Source organism: Macaca fascicularis, chromosome 1 (genome assembly GCF_037993035.2).
Source record: "Macaca fascicularis isolate 582-1 chromosome 1, T2T-MFA8v1.1".
Lineage (NCBI taxonomy): Eukaryota > Metazoa > Chordata > Mammalia > Primates > Cercopithecidae > Macaca > Macaca fascicularis.
Window position 1 is genome coordinate 10,020,652 of NC_088375.1, and position 13,925 is coordinate 10,034,576.

Sequence of the window (13,925 nt, forward strand, 5' to 3'; positions counted from 1 at the left end):
ATCCTCTCCCAGGCTTAGAGGTAGACTTTTATTGTTGCTGCTGTTTGCTGATCGTTGCTGCAAGACGGAGAACTCACTGGGTCAGTGTGAACAACTGACCTTCAAATGAGTGTGAAAAATGTATCATTTTTTTTCTTTCCTAACAGTAATCCTGCTACTCTCACCCCAGCAATATCACTAACTCAATCAGGATGTAGACCTTACTAAGAAAGGAATAATGTTTGCCAAATCAGGCAAAGTGTTAATGAGCTTAGACTCTAGACCACCATCTTGTTACTGACCATAGGCAATAATCATTCAGGAAAAGGTTGAACATAGGTTTTAAATAAAAGGAGTTTTAAATACAAGAGCCAGTGCTATCTCTCTGGCAATTTCAGAGTTCACGTGTCATGTCTTTAAAATCACAAAAGAATATTCAGTGAGAAAAAAAAATGCCTGCATTTTTATTGCTGTAGTAAGAAAATAATACTTTTAGTTATGTATTTTAATTAGTAATTCAGAAGGTTCTAAGCAGCTTTAATGAGTAGCCTCTAAAATATGGAATGTATTTAATGATGTGTATATTATTGATTTTATATTTCTGGTAATATTTTGGGACCATAGGCCAGGTTTCACGCTGCTACAAGCACAGGTATTTTGTGTTTCTCAACATCCAGTAAGTACTGCTGCTTCAGGGACAGGTTAATCCTCTTTGCGAGAATTTGGCTATACAAATTGGCTTATTTTGGTGAAGAGCACTGTCTAAATTATTTTATTGCCTTTTATTGTGCCAATGTCATGCAATCTAAGTACCAGTTACTTTTAGAGTGAATTCCTTTACTCTTAGTTATTTTAGAAAAAAATATATTAAAAAAAAGTAATGAAAACTTTCATTGAATGACATACTTCCAAAGAAGTAAAATGTATTTCTTATTTATATTTCATTTTCATATTAATGGATAGTAATGTCTCTTTTTTGATTGGTGGGTTAATAAAGAATACAAAACAAATTGACTTAATTTGGGGGTAGCATCATGGACAGAGTAATATGTAAGAATTTTTAAAAGAAAAATTGAGGTGAAAATCAGGAGTGAAGGTCAAAAAGAACCCTGGAGAAAGGATGTGTTGGGCCAGAGAGCAGGAGATGTTGGTAATGTTTGGGAGCTCTGTTATTTCTGTGAAGATTTGAACCAGTGTGTGGTGGGGGATATATATTTGCTTTAAGAAAGTTCTATGGCAAAGTAGAGGAACCTACTAGATAATGTAAGCTTTTGAGAAAAAAAGAATTTAAATTCTCTGAAATAAAATGATACCCATTTTATACTCTACAACCAGATACATTCCAGACTGTAAAAATATGAAAGACAAACAATAAAATGAGAAAAGCACAGGAATTTCTGTGTGATGGTCTGAGAGTTAAGAGAAAAAAGAAGAAGAAAAAATACTAGAAGAAAATATAAGTGAATGTGAACATAACCTGATCTAGGCATACACCCAAACCTAAAATCTTAAGGGAAAAGATTTACATATTTGACAATAAAATTTTGATACTCACATTTGGCAAAATGGTTCAAACCAAACAATAATCTAAAAAGTGTTTTATATATCGAATATATATGCATATATATGGTTGACAAAGGGTTAATATATTAAAACATAATACACTTTTTCCCTGTGGCTTTTGTTTTGTTTTTTTTTTTTCTAGATGGAGTCTCACTCTGTAGCCCAGGCTGGAGTGCAGTGGCGTGATCTCGGCTCACTGCAAGCTCCACCTCCCGGGTTCCCGCCATTCTCCTGCCTCCACCTCCCGAGTAGCTGGGATTACAGGCGCCCGCCACCGTGCCTGGCTAATATTTTGAAGTTTTAGTAGAGACGGGGTTTCACCGTGTTAGTCAGGATGGTCTGGATCTCCTGACCTCGTGATCCACCCATCTCAGCCTCCCAAAGTGCTGGGATTACAGATGTGAGTCACCGCTCCCGGCCTTCCCTGTGTTTTTATATCTTTTTCATCTCCATGAAATATTCTTGTGTCCTTCTTCACCTGATTGACTTTCACTTACTCTTCGATCTCAACTTGTCTTACTTCCTCAGGTGGTCTTCCCTGATGGCCCGATTCTCTGACCTCTCTTGCAGTACATTTTCTGTGCCAGAGAATTATTTTCCAACCTTGATTGTAGCTGTAATTGTTAGTGACCATCTTTTTTGCTAAACTCTATGCTCCAGCGGGCAGAGCCATGTTTCATGCTTACCACTGTATCTGCAGCTTCTGAAGACTCTTGTAGAACCTCCCTCAGTACTATTTGCCATTGAAATGAATGACTACTGGAAACAACAGGGGAAAGCAGGGCTCACTGAGCACCATCCCAGCATCCAGACACTGCAGCTGCCCTTCCCTCCACGCTGAAAACCACACTTCTCAAACCTTCACTCAACACTTCCTTCCCCAAAGACAGAAAATGCACAAGGAGGATCACGAGGTGACTGTGCTGGGGGCACCCCATAGCACCATCCTCCCAAGGTCCACCGTTATCAACATCCACAGCAAGACCTCCGTGCCCAACCATGTCGTCTGGTCCCTGTTCAACACCATCTTCTTGAACTGGTGCTGCTTGGGCTTCATAGCATTCGCCTACTCCGTGAAGTCTAGGGACAGGAAGATGGTTGGCAACATGACTGGGGCCCAGGCCTATGCCTCCACGGCCAAATGCCTGTACATCTCGGCCCTGATTGTGGGCATCATCATGACCTTTGGATTCATCCTGTTACTGGTGTTTGGTTCTGTGATGATCTACCATATTATGTTACAGATCATACAGGAAAAACAGGGTTACTAGTAGCTGCCCATAGCCTGCGACCCTTGTACTCCACTTTGCAATGCTGGCCCTCACACTGGGGCTATTGATCCTGCCCCCTTGGTCCTGCCCCTAGATACAGCATTTTATCCCCACACACCTGTCCACAATGATATTCAATAAAGTGGATGTGCTTGTGGAAAAAAAAAAAAGAAAAAAGAAAGAAATGAATGACTACTATAAGAACTCATTGTGAACTCTTAGAGGAAGGAAACGAACAGGCAATTGACAAAAGGAAGCATACCAAAGCTCGAAACCCAAACAGGCTAACATATGCTGCATCAATAGTCAAATACATACAGATTAAATGATATATTTGTGAATATATTATCTCTATTTATAAAATGTGTTTGTGTACTTGTTGTCAGAATACCCCCAAAAATTAATAATAGCATTAATTGCTTGTGGGAGTGTGATGAAGCGTACCTCATAACCTGCTATTGGTAGGAATGTCAATTGGTAAAAATTTTCTGTAAAAACTGAATACTGTTCAAGCTGAAATTTACATTAAGAAAATAATTTGTGGGAGGGATGCATGTAAAGTGATGCTTCTGACATATTGTCTTATCACAGTAAAAAACTGGAAATAAACTAAATGTTTATTAATAAGGGATTATATTTAAATCTGAGTCAACCATCCAAATTTTGCAATGTTAACATGTTGCAGTTACAAAAATGGGTGCTATATCTAGAATTATTGAAATCAGTAAATGCTACGTTAAGTTTAACTGAAAAATAAGAGTCTTGACATGTATGTATGTGTGTGTGGCTATGTATAATGGTATCTCATTTTTGTAAAAATACATGTACATATGTAAATATTTAAATGTCCAAAGAAAAACTCTAGAACGATATACCAAAAAATTGGAAAGTGCTTGAGTTTCAGCATTGATTAGCATGCCTGGTGAATGGTTTGACTGTGTCCCCATCCAGATCTCATCTTGAATTTAACTCCCATAACTCCCCCATGTTGTGGGAGGAACCTGGTGGGAGATAATTGAACCATGGTGGCAGTTGCCGCTATACTGTTCTCATGGTAATGAATAAGTTTCATGAGATTTGATGGTTGTATAAAGGGAAACCCTTTTCACTTTGTTCTCACTTCTCTCTTGCCTGCCACCATGTAAGATGTGCCTTTTGCATTCCACCATGATCATGAGGCCTGGTGGAACCTCTTTTTCTTTGCAAATTGCCCAGTCCCAGGTATGTCTTTATCAGCAGCGTAAGAACAGACTAATACATCTTGCTAATTATTCATTGATGTATTCTTTCTCTCAATCCAGTCATTTTGGTCTAAATTATAAGTCCTTAACAAGGGTGGGTGGATAGAGAGAAAGGTAATCAGACAGAGCAAGAGAGAGATGGAAACATGAGGGTTCAGACTTCTTGGGTTGGGTTCTGCCAAAAGCAGAGCTTGAGAGAAAAAAAGAAATATGTGCAAGTGGTTGTTTCTGAAACACCATCCCAGGGAGCAAAAGTGAGGGACGGAGGAGTGAAGCAGGGAAGGAGAGAAATCTAATAAAAGGCTGTGTGATCAGTTTGACCACAGCATCTGGTGACTAGATCCTTGATCCCATGAGCCTTTAAGGTAAGCTTACTTATGTCTTCCATGTGGCAGATGTAAAGCTTGACCATCCTTGCCTCCCGCTGCTAGCACACCTCTCCCTGTGGGGGTCAGGATGAATGTGACTGAGCTACTTGGAAGGAAATAAGGAAGAAAACACAAATAATTATTGTAATTGTTAATTCTGGAGTGAATATTGCTGTGATAAAATATTAGCATTGAAATGAAAATCCCCTCTGCAGTCCATAGCAGTTTCAGCTGTGACTGTTTCTGGAAACAGAGAAAGCTACAAGGAAAGCCAAATTCCATCTTTCTTGAATTTCTAGCCTGGACTACTGAGTGACCAGATTAGATGTTAATCCCATTTCATGTAATGGGACCCAGATGGAATCTAAAGACCAGATACCTGGTTTGGGGCACTGGTAAGCAGGGATTTCAATGTCAAGTAAGCAAGGGACTGTTCTCTAAACATCTCTACCAATTCAGTCTTCATTTGTATTCAGGAAATATTTTATAATCCTGACCCCTTGACCCAATAAGGATTTTGACAATTGAGATCAATCATGATCTCAGTTTTTGATTTAGGACTAAAGGGGAAAGTGTTAGCAGTGGAACGTATCCAAGTCATGTGGCACCAAAGTTTGTTACCAGCTGCGAATCCATATGGGTTTGCAGCAACCTCAATTCTAGCCTTCTCAGAAGAAAGAATTTGACTGAGGGGCATAAAGCAAAAGGAGAGATCAAGGCAAGTTTTAGAGCAGGAGTCAAAATTTATCAAAAAGTTTTGGAGCAGAAATGAAAGCTAGTAAACTGCCCTTGGAATAGGGCTCACTGGGCAACGTGAGAGAGCAAGTGCACTGTTTGACCTTTGACTTGGGGTTTTATATGTTGACATGCTTCCGGGGTCTTGCGTCACTTCTCCTCTGCTTCTTCCCTTGGCCTGTCTACACATACAGTGGCCGGCTAGCACTCGGGAGGGGCCTCAGGCGCAGTGTGTTTCAGTTGTATTGGAGTTGTACAAATGCTCACTGGGGCCATTCTTCCCTTACCAGTCAAATGTTTCTAGAGGAAGGTCATAGACCAGTTAAACTCCACCGTTTTGCCTCTTAGTGTGCATGCTTGAACCCAGTCACCCAACTCCTGAGATCTCGTCAGGAGGCTGCTGATCACCAGTTTCAGGTTTTTCCTCTTTATTGGGAGACTGCCTTTCCCCTGGGGCCACTGGCTGTAATCAATTATTATTTTAGAGAGATAGTTAACATTTGATTGACCATCACGTGATGGTTGCTGGATATTCCTGGTGTGTGGGGGGGGCACCTATCCCGCCCTGTTCATGTCTGACTACCTACCTAGAGTAACAGAAGGCTGTTTTAAGTGCCAGATTCCACCTCTATTTGGCATACTGAGTTGTCATCAGATACATGGCTTGGCAACTTAATTATGTTGCTTCTCAATAGTGCCTTGCCAACACTAGAGTGCTGCCCTTCTTGCTATGGGAGAAAATAAAATAAATAAAAATTATTTTTAGGAATGTGCTTAAGGAATTAATATGAAAAGCTGTTTTTAGATGTTTTTCTAAGTCAAGAATTTTTTTTTGAAGATAGCATTGGAATCTCATTTGCTCTGCTGTGAACGGAAATGTAGCATTGCTGATGTACTGATTAAATATGCTGCCATTGAGGAGCAGATCGACTGGCATGTAGAATATGTGAGCAAGCACGAATAGAAAATAGTGTTATAAATGACTAACTCTCATTTATGTATGTAGATGAATGAGTCTCAGGTTTGAAAATGAATGAATCTTACCAGATCCAAGCTCATACTAGGAAGAAGTTAATATCATGGAAATTCTGAATAAATTAGAAATGTTCTAAAATGTGGCTAATTGCCTTTTCCAATTAAGGAACAATGTGGAGGTGAGTGCTTTTTTTAAAATTTATTTTTAATTAAGACATAGTCATTCATTTCAACTGTTTTATATTTTATTCAGCATAAGTCTATTAATAGGACCATGATCTAGAGGTAAGGGTATAAAGCTAGAATAACTTGCATACAGCTCCTCAAATGCTATCACAATGGAGCTCCCTCAGGCTAGGGGAGTCATTTAGGCTCCAGTGCTCCTAACTCTCAAAGGACTGTGGGATGCTTAAAGGGGCAGCAAAAAGTCTCTTAAGCATCTTTGCTTGAAGGGAGAGAATTTGAAATAAAGGATATTTACTTTTAACGGTTTGAATTCTTTTCATATTTTCCAATCTATTACATTTTTCAATAGGAAAAATTGGGGGAATGATATCCATTAGTTCAATTGACTGGCTCCTGTACGCTGCTCAAAATGCATTTCTTCATCTTCTGAATGCTAGAGTGCTTATCCTGGGGAAAACACCTCTATTCATCTATCTTAACTCTAATTTCATTCCCAGCCTGTTCTTCTTCTGCTCTTTCAGCCCCTATCACTTTCCATACTCTTCCCCTACCAGTTGTTTTAGATGTGTCTGTTGAACAAGTTACTGAAACACCAAGAATTTTCCTGACAACTTTAATGTTGCCTTAAATAGCTTCTATGGCAGACTGGGTTATTGGTGTCAGTCTTACTTTTTCAGTTAAGTGAGAAAACTATTTCCTTAGATATTGATGTTGCACTGGCCATGGCACTAGCTTTGTCCAATAAGACGTGGACAAACTAACAGGAATAAAACAAATCAGTAACAAAACAGACTGTCTGTCATCTCTCACCCAAGGAGTAAAAGATATCTATAAACCATCAATCCATTTATACTGATCATGAAATAATCAGACCAAAGACCCAAAACCCCATTCATTGCTACAGCCAACGAGGATTCATAATGTAATGGCCTTGAACAAACCAAAACCAAAAACAAAACATTAAAACACTCCATGTCTAGTCTGGGAGACACAGTGAGACTCCATCTCCAAAAACAAAACAAAACAAAACAACAACAAACAAACAAACAAAAAAACACACTCCATGTCTGCTGACCATGAAATTATGCAGCAGTTTGAAGCAGTTATAATTGTAAACACAGTAACGTGAGGGATTTTAAAAGCATAAAATACAAATGTAGAATAAGATATATAAATGATGATATTTATGAAAATTTAAAACAGATGTATATAATGAACACATAGAAACAGAAAATAGCAAACATTTAAAAATAGCAAAATGGTCCTCTATGAGAGGAGTAGAAAGAGAGTGGATAAGAGACATAAACATCAGCTCAAACAATAAATGAGGCAAAAAGAGAGCTTTAAAGTGGTCAGATGTGAGAACGGACTACAGATCAACAGTACCATATAATCTAATCTCTGTATCTGAGTTTTAAAATAAAATGTTAGAAAGTCTTTCCCCAAACAGTGCAAATATGATCATCTTATTTTTTTCTGGTAGTTATGAAAGTGATTGATTTTTTTCATTTGATATATTTGGACTTTATTGTGCTAGCTAGTATAAGATTATGACTTAATCTTATTTTCTTTCCAAATAACTAATTCTCTCAGAGTCTTTTATTGAAAAATCCTTATTTGTTTCTAGTGATGTATGGTGCCTCTATAAGCCTGTATTAAATTATTCTACATACTCTATGGAAGCTTTGAGACTATTTAATCTTTCATTGATCCGTTTTTCCATTTGTGTACTGGTATCCCAATGTTTAGATATTGTAACTTTATATAATTTCGGAGGTCTTCCACCCAAATGCTTGACAGATTCACCTGACAGAACCAAATAAACTTCATCACTAGAGAAGTGGTACAGTTCATGAACAGAATAAACCTCCTTATGATAGATCCAACGTGACAGTAGAACTTTGTTGACTCTATTTTTCAAAAATTTCTTTCCTCTCTCCAATATTTTTGTGTTTTGTTTTTGCTTTTGGTTTGTTAAAGGCTGATGAGTTATTATTCCTCATTAGTGGCAGCAATTATTAGGAATTAGCTTTTATTGTCTGAATATTTGTTGATCACTATAAATGGATTAATAATCTATGGAGATATTTTATCCATTGGATGAGAGAGGACATAGGGTCTGTTTTGTTATTGATTAGCTTGATGGCTTATTTTTCTATTCTAGCTAAAATCAGTTAAGATTTTTTTTGCCCATTAGGAAGGAGAAAAGTTATTTCATATCTAAACAAGTGAGTAGCTGTGTTCTTATATTTGTTTTTGGTTGAAATTATAGAACTGAAACTATAAGCATTTTCTACATCTATGTGTCAAGGTGTCTAAGTTAACATGGCCTTTACTACTTACTGTTGGTGTGTAATGTTTTTCAATCTCTTGAGAGTGTTAATCATTTAGATGAATCATTAATGATTTAGACCCAGTGTGGAGAAGTATGCATGGTTGCAAAGGGGCGTTTCTCAAAACTAGGAATGTGTATTAAAAGGAGAGGGTATTCTGTCTCCTGTATAATCTTTTCAGGCAGAAATTACCGGCCCTGGTAAGGTTAATAATATTTTACAGTACTTTATTGAGTCAACTTAACGAGTACATTTTCTGCTTTTCTGTAGCATCAGTGTTACAGATTTGGACAGAGATTTCTCAAATGAATTTTGCACATATTGTACATTTCATCTCCAACAGTATATGAAAGTTATATTCTGAGAAAGTGCACAAAGCTGTTCATGTGACATAGTTGAAAATAATAGCTAATGGTCACACTTAAAAAAATATTGTTTGCCTAAGAGAAATGAGAAAACCCTGAGAAGCTTGGAAGGTGTTTGGATACTTCAGGATTTAACCAATGATCACCTGGAGCACTAAATGCAAACACACACACATAAACGTACACACAGAATCACACATTCAGAACCCCACATACTGAGAGACTTACACGTGAGGGTTTATCTGTGTTGTGTTTTACTGAGAACTTAGAGATGAACAAGGACATTGATATAGTCCAAAGAGAAACATGGTAAATATAATTTTCGATATTTATCTTCCCCCTCCTTCTTAGAACTAAGAAATAACAAAGAATGAACAACAAATTCCCCTTATTTTCCAATTCAGATAAATCTCTTTTTATCTCATATCTCCAAAATCAGCTCTGGGATTCCCTAGTCCTATCTTGCACAAAAGCCAATTAAACTGCTCCACTACGGAGGCAGCCATCTTTTCAGTGTCTTTCTCTTCCGTTCTCCAGTCGAAATACGGCTTTGAAAGCAGCACAAAGAGGGTATTCCTCTAGTCATAAACATTGCATTCCATCATTCAGAACAAAACAGCAGTTTTGGTTTCAGTGACAAATCTCTTCCTTTTATATCAATGCAGTTTGATATTTCTATTTCTTCTTGTTTCACCTGTTTGCTATTTATTTTTTCCTTTTAAACATCCAGTATATTTCAGAAGTGTTTCATATAATTAGTGTATAGTTGGTTTAATTATGTAAATTTGCTTGAACAACATTCCAATTTCCATTTCCATTTCCTCTCTTTTCTTTTGTGTTTACTTAATTGCCCCCCAACGTTTACATCTTTAGTATATTTCAGAAATCTTCTGTATAATCAGCATTTAGTTGGATGTGATCATACATGTTAATTTGTGTGGTATCCCAATTTATTATCAATGGGATTATCTTGCACCCACTGTGCCTCTTTCTTGGTCTTTGAGAATAGCATTTTCTTGCATAACTTGTCATTCTCTAAGCTTTCTCTTTCACTGTAAAACAAATTTATGAAACATTCCAAATTCCGTAATGCATCACACCTACAGTCCTCAGTTTCCCCTCCCAAGTACAGATGGCGCTTCATATCCAGGTGCGGTACACCCCCAACCCCCAACCCTTCGATTTCTCACCTTGTTAATGGAAAGAAAAGGCAGTGTATCATGAACCCAGTGAAAGGGAAGACAGGATATCCTGAACAAGTGGCTTCATTTTCCAAATTTCCATATTTCCTCTGCTGGAAAACTGATGTCCTAATAGTACCTTCCTCATGAGTTTTTGTTGTCGTTGTTGTTAGGATTAAATGAGATAATATATGCAAAATTATTGGAATGGTGTCTTGCACATAATAAATAGGAACATTGTGTAAGCAATTGCTATAACTGTTGTAACGATTACTGAAGATGTGGTTTGGCTGTATTTTAAAAGCCTTGATTCCTGGGCTAAGATGCTAGCAGCCTCCTGAGTAGGTAGTGACTTGATTGCTTCTGCTTTATGAATCACCAGTACGTAGGAGGGATGGAGTTTGTGTGAGGAGACTGCAGCAGAGATACACGTCAGGAGATTTTAGACAAATCAAGATGACTGACTCCTCATTTTCAGGCTTAGAGATTCTCAAGCTAAAGGCAGCATGATAGTGGGGAAAAGACAAAATATTCCCAGTTTTGTCACTTACCCTGTATAACTTTGGGAAAATAATCTAACTTGAGGCAGCTCAAGTGGTCTTTATTATTAAACTGAGTAATGGCAATATTTTTCTTACAATTATTTTGGAGTACTAAGGGAGTCAGTATGTGTGAAGCACTTTCATGCCCAGAAAGTACCACTCAAATGTCAATTATTTAAGTCAATTATATAAAGACATCCAGGAATGGCAAACAATGCTGTAAACAAAAGCTAAATCTAAATTCTTGGAAAAGTCTGGTAACAGGGCAAAAATATTTTTCACATCACTTTTCCCCCCTCGTAGAATAACTTCCTGGATGTTTATTTTCCTTCTTAAATAGATACTTCCCTTCTATCTAATTATGCAGCATTTTACAGTTTCATCAGCTATCAGCAAAATCAAGCTGTCCTCGTTTGACTTGGAATGTCATAGAAATGATAAACTAAACAGCTTAGAATAGCACAAACTGGAAAGCAGAGTGTAACCCTCTAAAATCTCAACTGTCTAAATCCAAACCTAAATCTAGAATCTTAACCATTATCTACAGATTGTACACTTTAATATTTAAGAAGGGATTAAAATCACATATGTTCATGAGCGCATTGCTGTTATTACACTGCATTTGTTAAGTTCTCATTAGCATGTGGTCTTCATCTCAACAGTGTAAAACTATAGAGTAATTTGAAGTATGCCTATGAAATTGCCTTCCACACTGACTTAAAAAATAAAAATAGGCTGGGCGCGGTGGCTCACGCCTATAATCCCAGCACTTTGAGAGGCCGAAGCAGGCGGATCACGAAGTCAGGAGATCGAGACCATCCTGGCTAACACGGTGAAACCCCGTCTCTACCAAAAATATAAAAAATTAGCCGGGCATGGTGGTGGGCGCCTGTAGTCCCAGCTACTCGGGAGGCTGAGGCAGGAGAATGGCATGAATCCGGGAGGCGGAGCTTGCAGTGAGCCGAGATCGCGCCACTGCACTCCAGCCTGGGCAACAGAGTGAGACTCCGTCTGAAAAAAATAAAGCAAAAAAATAAAAATAAAAATATATAACCTCCCCAAGCTTTGAACATAACTGTGTAATTTGGAAACAATTTATTCTCCCACTATCTTAATGTTTACCATTTAAGAGACATGCTTCTCTAGGAAAAATATGTTTATCAGGAATAACATTTTTTAAAATGCCGAGGTTACTCTCCTGCTGTTTGATAACGTTCCTCAGAAAAAGCATAAATGTACATTCTGACAACTTTCAGAAGGTTTATATTAATGAACATTCTCTTTTCTAAGCCTCAAAGAATATGATTTCTAATGATATAAGCACATACATATTTCTAGATATTTGAAGCTTTGAGGTACTCCCCTCTTTCCATTAGAGTTGGGGCATTTTCTGTATCTTTCACTCTTCTGTGAAGGATGACTTACCTCACTCAGTTCCCACTAAGGTCTCTCATGTAGGCCTTGTCTTAGTCTTTCCAAGCTACTATTAAAAAAAGTACCATAAACTTGATAGTAATAAACAACAGACAATTATTTCTCACAGCTATGGAGGCTGGGAAGTCCAAGATCAAGGCACTGGCAGACGTGGTGTCTGATGAGGGCTTACTTTTGGTTCATAGAGGGAGCCTTCTCACTGTGTCCTCAAGAGAGTGGAAGGGATGAGGGGACTTTCTAGGCTCTCCTTCGTAAGGATACTAATTTCATTCCTGAGAGCTCAACTCTTATGGCCTAATCGCCACCCAAAAGGCCCCACCCCCTAACACCATCATCTTGGGTATTAGGAGTTTAACTTAGGAATTTTGAGGGGACACAAATGTTCAGATTATGGCAGACTTAAAGCAAGTCATTTGAACTTAGAAAGCTAATTTACTTTTAATCCACATATCTGAGGGGCTACTTCTCATATTTAATTTTATATATGTCTATGTCAATTAAGTTCTCAGCTGTCTGTCCCTAACCCCAATTTAACTAATTCCTGAGGAGAGACTGGTAGAAGGTAGAAGGTTCTAAAAGGTTCCTCTATACTGAAATGGGTGCCTCTGGTTTCAAAGTACACTTCCCAGGGGTTACAGAGAAGAACTAACTGTACTTTACTGATAACTAAAAACAACAACAACAACAACAACAAAAACAGTTCTCTTTTGCATTCCTTATAGGATGGGGTATACGCTATTCTACCTGAGCAAGGATGTGTCCAATATTCCCAGCCCATATAAAAGCACCTCCCCTCCTTTTGGTATTTTCACAGAAACTTTGCACTTTCACAATAGGCATTCATTCTACAGAGACAGGCCTTGACAATTGAGCAAATGATCATTCTGCTAATTCCATATTCATGTATGACTCATGACTCATCCAGCAACACTGTGGAGCCTTCTTTGTGAGAGGCGACAGCTGCTTTACATTAAGCATCATTACTAAACAGTTTTTTAAAAAGACGATGTGCAGAGAATCATTCCTTTGCGGAAAATCTAGGTAGCTTTTCAGGTTTGGAAGACTAAATGTAGTGAGGGCTCTGCATTTTATTGTAGGTTTATAAATGATGACACTTTAATTCCCCTGCACCTACAAAAAAGACAGCATGAAGCAGTGGAGATCATGAAAGGTGAGAGGCTTGGGTCTTGATTTTATTTTAATTTACTCTCCCCTAGCGGGATGACTTTAGGATCTTTGATTTAATGAGACATCAGGAAAAATAGCTATGAATCTCCTGAAAATGCAAACTTCTATCTCTTCATAGGTGCTAAGTATTTTATTTTCTGTGTCTTTAATCAGATGTCCATGCATCTGATTAGCATATTCTCAACAGAGTCTTTGATTCCCAGGAGGTTAAGAACTACTCTTCTATGTGGTCATTCTCATAATAAGGTTCCATGCCATGGATCATTTTGCTCCCTCCCAAATTCTCACCCAAGGATGATCAGAATGATGCATCCTGACCAAAAAGAAAGAGGCTTCATTTTCATGAAACAAAGTATAAATACAGACTTCATTGCTATAGGATGTATTCCTGATTATTGTAAATTTTGGGTCAATCACTGAGAAGACTGAAAAATTATTTTGATCCTGATACATTATGAAATTTATACTAGTGGGCTTGAGGATGAATTGGACTCTTGAAAGAATTTCTGTATATTGCTCTTTAAAACAAAGGAAAGCAATTTAGTTGAAGTTAACTCTCATATT

The 13,925-nt window shown here is 37.8% G+C and overlaps 1 pseudogene across 1 annotated transcript; it reads left to right on the forward strand.

The window, feature by feature from the left end:
- Positions 1–2,304: 2,304 nt before the first annotated feature.
- Positions 2,305–2,970, forward strand: LOC102129479 (interferon-induced transmembrane protein 1 pseudogene; annotated as a pseudogene). Its single transcript, XR_012427929.1, has one exon. The product of XR_012427929.1 is annotated as an interferon-induced transmembrane protein 1 pseudogene (transcript).
- Positions 2,971–13,925: the final 10,955 nt, after the last annotated feature.